Source organism: Stegostoma tigrinum, unplaced genomic scaffold (genome assembly GCF_030684315.1).
Source record: "Stegostoma tigrinum isolate sSteTig4 unplaced genomic scaffold, sSteTig4.hap1 scaffold_58, whole genome shotgun sequence".
NCBI lineage: Eukaryota > Metazoa > Chordata > Chondrichthyes > Orectolobiformes > Stegostomatidae > Stegostoma > Stegostoma tigrinum.
The window spans coordinates 2,518,706-2,532,730 of record NW_026728516.1 but is presented as its reverse complement, the minus strand read 5'-3'; positions in this window follow the sequence as shown (position 1 = coordinate 2,532,730).

Sequence of the window (14,025 nt, the reverse complement as noted above, 5' to 3'; positions counted from 1 at the left end):
CCACAGACAGATCACATACCAAATCCTTCTCCATGGTCATACTGATGCAAAATACTCATGCCTCGTCATAGTCCTCTGCCTCCACACATAAATTCCCTTCCCTGTTATTGAGTGGGTCAACCCCCTTCCTGGATACCCTTTTGCTTGTTATATGCATGTATGGGATTTTCCTTAATCCTGGTTGGTCAATGACTTTTCATCGCCCCTTTTTAGCCTTCCTGTCTCCTCATTTATGTTTCTTTCATCTATCCTTGCATTCTACTCTAGCTTCGTACATTCCCAGCTTGCGGGCCTTAATAAATGCTTCCTTTTCCTTTTTGGTTCATCCTTACAGTAACGTGCTTGTCCTGAATTCCCACCAATTTACACTTGAAAACCACCCGCATACCAGATGTTAATTTGCCCTCTGATATCTGCCCCAATCTACATTCTTCGGTTCTTGCCTAATATTGTTATAATTAGCCTTTCCCCAATTTAACACCTTCACTTGATAACTACAACTATCATTATCCATCAGTACTCTTAAGCTTACTGAATTTTGGTCACTGTTCCTTGCCTACTCCCCGACTGAGGCATTGACCACCTGGCCAGGTTCATTTCCAATACTAGCCTCAGTACAGCCCCTTTCCGAGTTGGACTATCAACGTAATGTTTCAAGAAGCCCTCCTGGATGCTCCTTACAAACTCTGCCCCTTCTGAGCACCAAGCACTCGATGAATCCCAGTCAATATACAGTAAGTTAAAATCACCCACAACAACAACCCTGCTACTTTTACAGCTTGCCAAAATCTGGTTACATGTCCGTTCTTCTCTCTCCAGCTGGTTGTTCGGAGGCCTATAGTAAACACCAAACCTTGTGCTTGCACCCTTCCTGTTCCTGAACTTTACCCACATTGCCTCGCTGTATGAGCTATCCGAGGTGTCCTCCCGTGGTACAGCTGTGATATTATCCTTAGCAAGTACTGCAACTTCCCCAACTCTTATGTCTAGCCTTCTATCCTGCCTGAGACATCTGTATCCTGAAACGTTAAACAATCAATCCTGTCCTTGTCTTAACCTAGTGTCTGTAATAGCAACAACATCACACTTCTAAGAACTAACCTAAGCTCTAAATTCTTCTGCCTAACTTGTTAAAATTCTTCCCTTGAAACAGGTGAACTTCAGTCTACTAGATCCAGCTTGATCAGCAAATACACCCAGTCTGATTTTTCTCTGAGTCTTACTGGCCCTATTCTCCAGTTCCCTTTCAAGTTCATTCACTTTGCATTGAATCCCACATGCCTGCCAAGCTAATTTAAATCCTCCCGAGTGACACCAGTAAACCTCCCAGCCAGAATATTTGTGCCCTTTCAGTTTAGATGCAACCCGTGTTTCTTGTACAGGCCCCACCTGCCCTGGAAGAGATTCCAATAGCCCAGATATCTGAAACCCTACCCCCTACACTATCTGTTTAGCCACGTGTCGAGCTGTACTATCTTCCTATTTCTAAACACACTGGGCCGTGGTACAGGGAGTAATCTCGAGATTACAACCTTGGAGGTCTTGCTTATTTTAACTTTCTCCCTAACTCCCTGAACTGCTGCTGCAGGAGTTAATCACTGAACCTTCCTATGTTTTTAGTACAAGTATCTACCACAACCTCTGGCTGGTCACTCGCTCCCTTCAGAATACTTTCTGCCCATTCAGAGACATCCTGGACCCTGGCACCAGGGAAGTAACACATCATCATGGAGTCTCCTCTACATCCACCGAAGCGCCTATCTGTGCCTTAACCTATGGAGTTCAAAATAACTACTGCTGTAGCGCTCATTGTCCTTCTTTTCGTAAGAAAAGTAGCAGTTGTGATTCCACGAGTCTGCCTGCTGATACTGTTGCCCCAGATAGGTGACCCCCGAACAGTATCCAAAAGAGTATACTTGTTAGAGAGGGGGACGAACACGGGGGATTCCTGTACTGGCTGCCAGATCCTTCTAGCAGGCACCCATATCTCTGAAACTGTTGCGTACAACACATTCTGCTACCATCATGATCCTAAGTGCATCTGATCGCCACTCCACTCTATCCATACAGTCTGTAAGGAACTGAAATTGGGTGCACTTCCTGCAGATGTAGTGGTCCAAGACACTGCAAGCATCATGGATCTCCCACATGTCACAAGTACAGCAGTTAACCCCATTTCTACTCCCAGTCAAGAAAATGTATTAAACACTTACCCTTATTTGTCACTGCACATACGCGAGATAGGACTTCCCTCACTCACCTTCCCAGAATGCTCCCTCCATCCCTCCCTTTCCCTTTGCTGTCACTTGACAACTGCCCCTCCACAAACCATCTTCTGGACCTCTTCCATACCTACACAGGCCCCAAACCCCACCTCTTCCTCTGTTACATCGATGACTGTATCGGCGCCGCCCCTTGCTCCCCAGAGGACCTCGAACAGTTCATCCACTTCACCAACTCCTTCCACCTCAACCTTCAGTTCACCTGGGCCATCTCCAGCACACCCCTCACCTTCCTGGACCTCTCAGTCTCCATCTCAGGCAACCAGCTTGTAACTGATGTCCATTTCAAGCCAACCGACTCCCACAGCTACCGAGAATACAACTCCTCCCACCGACCCTCCTGCAAAAATCCCACTCCCAATCCCAATTCCTCCGCATCCGCTGCATCTGCTCCCACAATGAGGCATTCCACTCCCGTGCATCCCAGATGTCCAAGTTCTTCAAGGACCGCAAATTGCCCCTCACAGTGGTCGAGAACGCCCTTGACCGCGTCTCCTGCATTTCCCGCAACATATTCCTCACACCCCGCCCCCGCCACAACCGCCCAAAGAGGATCCCGCTCGTTCTCACACACCACCCCACCAACCTTCGGATACAACACATCATTCTCCGACACTTCCGCCAGCTACAATCCGACCCCACCACCCAAGATATTTTTCCATCCCCACCCCTGTCTGCTTTCCGGAGAGACCACTCTCTCCATGACTCCCTTGTTCGCTCCACACTGCCCTCCAACCCCACCACACCCAGCACCTTCCCTGCAACCGCAGGAAATGCTACACTTGACTCCACTCCTCCTCCCTCACACCTATCCCAGGCCCCAAGATGACTTTCCATATTAAGCAGAGGTTCACCTGCACATCTGCCAATGTGATATACTGTATCCATTGTACCCGGTGTGGCTTCATCTACATTGGGGAAACTAAGCGGAGGCTTGGTGACTGCTTTGCAGAACACCTCCGCTCGGTTCGCAATCAACAATTGCACCTCCCAGTGGTGAACCATTTCAACTCCTCCTCCCATTCTTTAGATGACATGACAATCATGGGCCTCCTGCAGTGCCACAATGATGCCACCCAAAGGTTGCAGGAACAGCAACTCATATTCCACTTGGGAACCCTGCAGCCCAATGGTATCAATGTGGACTTCACCAGTTTCAAAATCTCCCCTTCCCGCATCACATCCCAAAGCCAGCCCAGTTCGTCCCCTCCCCACACTGTACCACACAAACAGCCCGGCTCTTCGCCTCCACCCACTGCATCACAAAACCAGTCCAACCTGTCTCTGCCTCCCTAACCTGTTCTTCCTCTCACCCATCCCTTCCTCCCACCCCAAGCCGCACCTCCATTTCCTACCTACTAACCTCATCCCACGTCCTTGACCTGTCCGTCTTCCCTGGACTGACCTATCCCCTCCCTGCCTCCCCACCTATACTCTCCTCTCCACCTATCTTCTTTTCTCTCCATCTTCGGTCTGCCTCCCCCTCTCTCCCAATTTATTCCAGAACCCTCACCCCATCTCCCTCTCTGAGGAAGGGGCTGGGCCCGAAACGTCAGCTTTTGTGCTCCTGAGATGCTGCTGGGCCTGCTGTGTTCATCCAGCTTCACACTTTATTATTCTGGAAGCAGTAACTGCCCTGATGCAGATCTTCCCACGTCGGCCAATCAGCGTTAACACCCTGCTAACCTCTTCAAGGTGACTTGTCCTGAACGTTTCAACTTTCTGTGCTCATACACATCGAGGACCCTCTGCTCCTGCACACCCTTTATAACGGTACGGCCTACTTTCTATTGTCTTTCAATGTTCTTTCTACCAAGTGCATCATCTCACTCTGCTCTGTATTGTCCCTCGCCTGCCATATACTTAAACACAACACCAATTTGTCTCTATCCTGCTGGTGTTCCACACTGTCCTTCACACACTTTACAATTCTTCTAGATTTGGTATCTGCAGGCATTGAAATTGCAGTACAGTCGCACTCGAAATAGGAATACTGACACATTCCCCACAGAGTAGCAGAAATACTGGCACATTCCCCACAGGGCAGTAGAAATATTGACAAACACCAGATAGATTGAGTGAAATATTGAGAAAATCATCAGGGAGCAAAATAAATTTTGACAGACTCCCCATGTCTATATCAATGTCAGTGTATTAGTTTGTACATCTGTGTTTTTGTATTAGTGTCTGCGTATCTATGGCTGTGCGTGTATTTCCATGTCGGCATCTCTGTGTGCGCTTGTGGGCGCGGTGGGTCTGGCAGTCTCTGCGGTGTGTCATGCGATGTAATGTCTACCTCTGTTGGCCGCTACACCGTACTGCACCGAGGGCAACAGACAGTGAAAACTCTCAGGGATTCGTTCAGTCTGTGAGGGAGAGCAGGAGGGCAGCAGCTCAAAACAGCATCCAGATTGAAGCCCAACAACACAGGCACACACATAGAAAGCTAGTGTCAGGAGCATTGCATTTGTACAAAGGTCCTTAAGAGTCAGAAGTGCTCAAGTACAGAAATATCTCTGCCCTGTCTGCAAATGTTGAAGTGATTTGTATTTGGACATTATTTGTGATTCTTCGTGTACACATTAAAGTGTATTTCCACCGCAATTGTATCGAAACAACTCTGAGTGAACCATTTTGTAAGGAGATTAATTAAATTTTATTCCATGCTCTTTAGCTAGCAATTCTTTGTTTAAATACTTACAAATTAAAAGTCAAAAAGGATTGAAATGTCCACAAACAGACCCGACGGTGATGGTAATATAGGAGAGAGAGAGAGAGATAATAGGAACTGCAGATGCTGGAGAATCCAAAATAATAAAATGTGAGGCTGGATGAACACAGCAGGCCAAGCAGCATCTCAGAGCACAAAAGCTGACGTTTCGGGCCTAGACCCTTCATCAGAGAGGTAACATGTCAGGAACAACATCGCTAGGTATCGAACAAAACGGCTCTGTGCCTCCAAAAACATTATTTGAAGAAACAAAATGCCCGACAATGTCAGAGATTCACAGTGTTTGATGTCATCCCAAAGAAAACTACCAACTGTATAGTGGGGTGGAGAGGGCAACAGCGGGAGAGTTTGTGATTGTAAACACAACAGTAACAGACAGAGAGAAAGAGTGGGACAGCTTTGACTCCAATTTCAATGGATTTACTGAAAACACACGTGACCTCTTGCACAGGGATGCAGACAGAGATACATACACTAATACACACAACACATACACACAGAGATATGGACACACAGTCAAATGCAAACACATAAACAAACACATACACACAGACACAGTGGTGTCTTTAAGACAGAGATGGATGTTCTTCATTAATAAGGGGATCACTGGTCAGTTATAGAAGGCAGGGGAATGGGGTTGAGAAACAATTCAGCCATGATCAAACAGCACAGCAGACTTGACAGGCCGAGTGGCCAAATTCTGTTCCAATTTCTTAGCTATTACGATCGTATGGTACCTGGACTTGCCTTCCTGTGAGTATAGTGGAGGTTAGATTTGATAACTATTGGACTGAAGTCAGTTAACGGAAATGTGAACAGGTTTTAGGGCTGAATGATATATATCTGGTCCGAATTGTTGGGTCCTTGTGTCTCAAAAGATTTGTGATCGGTTTGAGGGGAACGCATTTTCAGAACAAAGGCCTTCTATTTCAGAATGAGATAGGGATGTTGCTTTCTCTTTCGGACTGTGCGTTCTGTGGTGTTCTCCCCCGCAAGGAGCAGGGAAGGCGGGGTTACTGAAAACATTCACGGCTGAGTTCCATTGATCTTTGTTGAACAATAGAATGAATGTTTATTGGGAACAGGTAGGAATGGGGTGCACAGCCACAAACACAACAACAATGAGCTCTCTGAATGGTGCAGCAGGCTCGAGAGGCCAAATGGCCAACTGCTGCTCCTAAGCCATGTGTTGTTCTCTCACTCATTTCCTTGACGCTGTTCCAGAGGTACAGCAAGATGCCAAACAGCCAGTCAGAGTCATTGAAACCCTCCTTCCCCTCAAATGATTTACACAGAAACAGAATGAAGTCATCCTGTCCTTTGAGTTCATTACACTACACAGGACAAGGCCATGCAAGCTTTCTAGGCTGCTACACAGGTACAGGCGAACCCAGGGTAACTACCAGTCAATAGCCAGCAGGGATAAATGTTTATTTTCAGGTTATAAAGCTGTAAATCGGTGACGTGCCTCAGGGATCAGCGTGAGTCATCGATGATGTATAATCCAAATCAAGGGACTGATTGGATTGGAGCTCACCATGATAGTCATTCATAAGGCCTGCAGTGGCAGCAGAGAGCCTGCAAAGGGATTTAAAGATAGGGAAGTATAGTGTGCAAACCTTAGGCAGAAATAGCATACTGTGGGTTACGGGGAAGCCTGTACTGTGATGGAAGGATAAAACAACAGTAAAGCACATAAATCGAAAGAGATTGCAGAACATGGTAGTACAAGGGGATTGTGAATCCTAGTATATGAATCCTATAATGTTATCCTGCGCATGTAGCCAGTGATTAGGAAAGTATATGGAATGGTGCTGGTTTATGTAAAAGCTATCTGTACAATCATCAGATTGTTTTACAGCATCTGTAATGGGCATTACTGAGACCGCTCTGATATATTCAATTCCCTAAAGTGAAAACAAAATGCAAAATTGCTTCAGAAACTTATCAAATTTATTTCATTTTACTCGTTCCAGGAATGAAAGCCTTGTTGACTCACAAAGTCATACAGTTCAGGAACAGATCCTTCGGTCCAACTCGCCTGTGCTGACCAGATATTCCCAACTGATGTATTTCCATTTGCCAGCATTAGGCCTATATCCCTCTAAAATCTTCCTATTCATGTACTCATAGTGGGGCTTTTTGAATGTTGTAAATATACCAATCTCCACCACTTCCTCTGACAGCTCATTCCTTACACACAACACACTCTGTGTGAAACAGTTACCCATCAGGTCTCTTTAAAATCTCCCCCCTCTCTCATTAAATCTATGCCTCTAGTTTTGGACACCCTCACCAGAGAAAAATGACCTTGCCTATTCACTGTATCCATGTCCCTCAAAATTTCACAAACCTCTACAAATTCACAGCACTTCAATGAGACATGTTCATATTGTACCATATAAGATCCTGAGGAGAGTGTACCAGGTGCACAGCTGATGGGTGTTCCCTCTTGTATGGAAGACTGAAACTAAGGATTTCAATTTTTGAAAGCAATGTATTCATTTTAACATAGATGCCATAAGACATGAAGTTATTTTACGAACATTAGTCAAGCACATATGAGCATGTCTTCAAATTAAGATAAGTTGTTCCTACGAGGAAAAATGAACTGTCATGAAGTCATACAGTGCAGAGAATGTTGAAGCCGATTTCACATGGCCCAGTTTGGTGGCCAGATAATATTATTGTATATTTTCGTTGAGAGAAGGAGAAAATGTAACGTCCAGAGAAGCAGCAAATAATTGCAGCCTCTCTTTCTTTATTCCTCCTCACAGCAATGTGTGATAGCAGAAAACCTGTCAGTCATCTTTGCCACTCGTGGAGGATTGCTGCTGAGGGTTCACTGGAATCTCTCCCCTGCCTAAAGCAAACGAATTTCAGCCAATTCCAACTGTTCCATGATGTATGTATGCATGTGTCTGTGTGTGTGTCTCAGTGTTTGTAGAAACATAAATATTCATGGCAATATAGTTCAGTGACTAAACTGTTTATAATATATCTTTCCATCATAGCTTGAGTAACTTTGCTTTGATTATATACCAGTTATTTTAGCAATTTAAGACATCTGTCTGAGTTGTCCCTAATGCTGAAATTAAGCCAATATGACATCCATAAAATTGGCCATTTCACCAAGCTGGTTACATTTAAAATTTGTCACGATCAATGGAGGAACGGGACTAGAAATGATAGCAATGACATTCCAAAGTCCGTCTGAACAGGCGTGAGGAGAAATTCTCGAGGGGCCATTTGAGTTGGATTTTTTTTCCCCTAGGAGTCTGTGGTACCTGTGTGTTTGAATTTATTCAAAGCTGTGTCATTTAGATATTTGTCAGAAAAGTGAGTAAAGGATAACGAACAACAGGTAGTAAAGTGCGGGGAAAAACAGTTAGGCCATGATCGTAGTGCCTAGTGCAACAGTGTCAAAGAATCTAATGTGCCGGAGATAGTGGGAACTGCAGATACTGGAGAATTTGAGATAACAAGGTGTAGAGCTGAATGAACTCAGCAGGCCAAGCAGTATCAATGGAGCAAGAAAAGTGATGTTTCGGGCCGAGACCCTTCTTCAGAAACTGGAGAAAGATATAAGCCCGAAACATCACTTTCCTGCTCCTCTGATTCTGCTTGGCATGCTGTGTTCATCCAGCTTTACACCTTGTTATGTCCAATGTGCCAGTCTTCTCCTCAGTCCAATGCCCCGACATTCCATTCCACCCTACAAAGCCATTACTCAGGAGCAGTTGGAGACCACTTGCCCGTGATTCTCAAGGAATCCAAACACAGGCATTTCGGCTTCTGAAGGCTTTCACATATAGTTTAGTGTGAGATGGAAAATATTCTTGGGGAAAAAAAAGAGTTGGTGCTGGCCTGACACAGACCCCTCATCTCTATTTACAGAGTTTTCCCTGTCTCCCTTTGTTTGTTATGTTGTAGATCCACATTCACTACGAATACAGCAGCAAACCCACCCTGCCCCTGACCATACTGCACCCAGAGTTTGCTCACAAAACCCTCTGGTCTACCTGACCACAAAATTCCTGAACAGAGCTTCTAGGAAAATAACAATCACTGACTTTCCAATAAAAACATACGAGAATACCATACACAGGAGTCGGTGATTCAGCCCCTCAAACCTGCCTTTCCCTTCAATAAGATCAGGGCTGATCTGATCTGGGCCATAACTCCTCTTTCATGCCCAATTGCTTGTCTACCTCAACTCTCTGATGTGGCAAAACGCATCAACAACCCCATCCACCACCTCCAATAATTTCAGCGATCTAGCTTCCCGACGCGTTGGAACAGAGAAGCCCCAAACGTCACTACCCTCTGTGAGATAGAAATTCGCCCCACACATACCCTATGACTTATTCACTTGAACAAAATTTATGAACACAAAGTAAGAGTGACTGGCACTGATAGCCACACAGTACTTGACTGACAACAGCATCATGCAGCCCAAAACAAAATTGAACTCAATGGGAATATATTTTCCGCTCCCCACTGTTTCGAGTTACCCATCACAAAAAGGAAGGTGCTTGCGATTGTTGGACATCAATCCTCTCAGCCCTGGGATATCTCAGCAGGAGATGCTCACTGTAGGTTCATCAGCATTAACATCTTCAGCTGCTTCAACAATGTCTTTCCCCCTATCAGAACGTCAGAAGTGGAGATGCTCACTTTTGTTCACACAATTTTCAGAACAATTTGTCATCCTTCAGTTCCTGGAGCAAACCGTGTACATGTGCAGCAAGACCTGGACAACATTCAAGCTTATGCTGTTGAAGTGTCAGTAATATTCATGTAACAATATTGCTGTATACTGCTCATTTCACAGTAATAAGAAAGGAATTCATCCAGCACCTTGAACTGGTTTTACAGGAATAAGAGGAAGCTATTCGGTCCATCAAAGCTATTGGATAATAAGAGGCACAGTCCATTCACTCTGTCCTGCCTATTACACAAGAAGGCAAGGAGTACAGTCAGCACATTAACCTGCTGACCAAGTACCAGGGTCAGCCAACCAGGACTTTGAGCCTCTTCCTGGGACCATGGAGTAGGCCATCCAGAGCTCAAGCCACATGAACCGAAATAGGAGAATGTCACTGATGCTTCAATATGACACACCAATGAAGCAGTGAGTGCACAGGTAGCCTGCTCTATGATGTTCCGCCTGGCTCTGTTGCTAATGGCACACACGTTACTTTAATGTGGTTTTATGATGGTAGGAGTGGCAGTGGTTGGTTTGTACCAAGTCTCACGTCCGTCTTCCAGACAGACTGGTGTCCTGACTGGAGGTCAGAAGCTGGTGGGAATGGCTAACTCTTTCAGACTCAAGGCATTATGGCTGCTGATGGATTTGTGAGCAACATTACATACAGTGCAGAGTCACACACCAACTGCGTCTTGATGTGCTGAGAGTTCATTTAGAGTCTGGAGCTCACTCTAACCTAACATGGTACTCCACAGAGGTCCATAAACTATCAGTAAACATGTCTCAGAGAGGAAAAATAACAAGCAATTTGTCACGCTATCAATGTCTTTTTGAATGTATTAAGTATTAGCCCATAACATTGAATTTTCAATGCAATTACCTCGTATTCAATCACAGCACTACAGCTTAAACACTCACTTCCTTCACTTTCTCTTGAAGGTACCATCATCCCAGGGATCAGGCTGGTAAAAATGCTTTGCATTGTCTCTGTGACGAGGAGATCACTCTGTATTAAAGAAATAAAATCTGTACACAGTGCGACAAATACTGCCTCAGCAACGCTCTACAACTGCAGGAAGTGTTTTTTTTTTAACTGCCATACTTGAATAATATTGCAATGAAGGACAGCATAGCATTTACTGTCCCGATTCCTTGTTCCCCTGTATATAGTCTTTCAGTGACTCACGAACAAGGGCTTCCAGGCCATTTTTGACAATTGCACTTCCCAAACTGTCACTTTCTAATAAATATAAAATGAGAAGGATGGTATTTGTTGACCATGTCCAAACAATTTCTTTGCCTGTAAATGGCTGTTTTCCAAGCCCTGATACATGGGATACAAGTTAAAAACGACCCTACTCTTTCTATTCTCTCCAGTGTCCAATTCTCAGCCCATGTAGTATTTTTTTACTCGCCATACCTATGGACTCTTTTTTTTTCACTCATCTCTGTGTAACCATGTTAAAGTTTATCTGAAAAGTCAAACGCACCATTCCCACTAGTTCTCATTCGTTGATATCACAACAAACATCCTCCATAAACCCCAGCAAGATAATCAAAAATCAATTTCCTTCCTGCGGAAAGGCTGACTCTGTCAAACCATATCATTATTCTCCAACAATCTGGTTATCACATTCGCTACAAAAGAAAAATTAGATTCATTTCTCACAACTGACATCAAGTTGTCTCCTATTTACTTTTTTGTTCTTTTCTCCATGAAGGATTCCATGTAATACAAGAGGTGGACGGGAGAAAAATGTGGCTGTTGGAGCTGCTCCTTTTTTGATGTGTATTCACTGATGAAGCTGATTTCCTCGATTTCTTGGAGAAGTAATCACTATATTATAAGCTGTTGCATTGAATAGGAACTTTGAAATAAAACGATTAAAACAGAAACAAAAACGTTTAAAATGGGTGAGCACATACGGTGTGACAAGGGAAAAAAGAACAATGTATCTGCTTAGCTGACTAACCAGGCAGTCAGATTTCACAACTGATTCCCTGAGCTTTTTAGATTCAAGTGTCTCTGGGCATCGGAGTTGGATTTGAGAAGCATAAATAAAGGGAAATTCACAGCTGACCTTGGAGAAACCACGGCAGAGGAAGAACGAAATTGATTTTTGTCTAACCGTACTGTGTAAATCTACAACAGCGGGTATTGTGATTTGCTTGCAATGTTTTATTGAGATCTGCCTCTACGTTTTTTTTTAAACATATATCACATAGGTAACAAGTTAGCCGAGTGTAATGCCTTTAGAGCAGTTAGACTGCGCTATTTTCTTGGTCAGTAGATTGTTAAGGTGAAATGATGGCCTTCAATAGAGTGATGTGGTCTTCCTGTTTGATGTGGGAGATGAAGGAGAACTTCAATGTTCCTGAAGAATATGTCTGACTGAAGAGTGTTTGGTTACGAAACCTACCGGATTGCATGGATAAAGCAGCAGCTAGATGCAATGAGGAATTTACAGGAGGATGGGGGATGTGATGGATGGTTTTGTCGGGAGGTAGAAAAAACTGCAGATACAGTCAGGTTGATGCATTATTGGAGGAAATGTAGGATAGGTAGACTGTAGTGCTGGAGTCTCTTGTGGCCATCCCCATCTCGAACAAGTATGCTGTTTTGGACAATGGAGGACGTGATGGACATTGAGGTGAATGTAACATTCACAGCCATGTTTCTGATGGCAAGATTGGCTCGAATGTAATGAGAAATGCATCGTATTCCAAATAATTGATTGTGATAGGGAATTATCAATTCAGGGATGCAGACAGACATTTCTGCATTGAATGTGATACAACAGGACAGTGGGTTGTCCGAAGCTTGCCAAGGTCCAGGAATTATTCACAGTTAGAAAGACAAACAGGAAGTTGTTGTACACATTAGAACTAACAACACAGGGCGACAAACGGATGATGTTCTGAGGAGAGAGCATAGGAAATTTTGAAAGAGCATAGGAATTGTGGGTGAGGGTAGTAATGCTCGAGAAAACTATCCACAAAACCTCCGCTGAATTTCCAATGACAGGAACAATTCAAAACCGTGCATGCATGCCACACCCACTCAGTGTTGAAAAAAATACCTTCCTCTCCTCAGTTTCTATTTTCCTCGGTGATAAACTGTTACATCTCTGTACAGTCACAGTGACCTGAAATATTAATGGGTCCGCTCTTCAGGAAAAGCAGTTGACAATGTAATTACACAATTTTCTGTACCACAATCACAATAACAGCAACATCACTCTTGCTTGTGGAGTTGACTTGGGATGAGGTGGCAAATTGCTATTATCTCTGCTATTCATACAGGGACCCAGCAAATGACCCACACCACAATTTGTATCCCACCACGGCAGATGGTGGAATTTGAATTCAATAAAATATCTGCAATGATGATACCATGAAGCCATCATTGATCGTCAAAAAAACCCACAGGGCTGACTAATGTTCTTTTGTGAAGGAAATCTACCATCCAAACCTGGTCTGGCCGACATGTGACTCCAGGCACACAGCAATGTGGTTGCCTCTCAACTGCCTTTTGAAGTGACCAATCCAGACACTCAATTTTATCAATCACTACTAAGCCTCAAAGGAATGAAACAGGACAGACAGTTGTACCAGCAATTCACAGCACGTGAACTGCAGTGGTTCAAGAAAACAGCTCACATACACCTTCCCAAGGTAACCTCGGAAGGGAAATAATTACTGGGCCAATCAGTCACACCCACATCCCATTAATGTATATATTAGGATAATCAGACTCAGGGAAGACAGACTGGGGGGGGCATAGATTAGTTTAGAAAGGGATTTGTATGCATATCTACATGGTAATTATATTTAGGAATATGGGAAAAGGCTAAAAATAAATGTAATTCATCTTACATTTCATTCTCGTTCCAGCTGATCATACAACAATCCCTTTGTTTGTTTATTTTTGCCTAGCTCTCTCCTTCTCGACCTATTCAACTCATTCCTTCTCCCCTTCAAAACAAACATCCCCGTCACCAGCATAAATCACAGTGTATGCCAGCTGATTTCAGTACTGACATATGGACTAGAAATACTAACTGTGGGTTTATTTCGACAGAGCCTGCCAAACCTGCTCAATTTCCTCAGCACTTTATTTCTTTTTTTCAGATCTCAGGCATCTTTCTTTGTTTGATTTAACCATTAATTTTGTTATTTCATGGGGTGTCGACATCACCAGCAAGAGCAGCATTTGTAAACTAGCATTAATTGCCCTTGACTGTGGCCATTGCATGCCTTGTTCAGGGCCTGACTTCACCCTGAATCCAGACCACGTAATA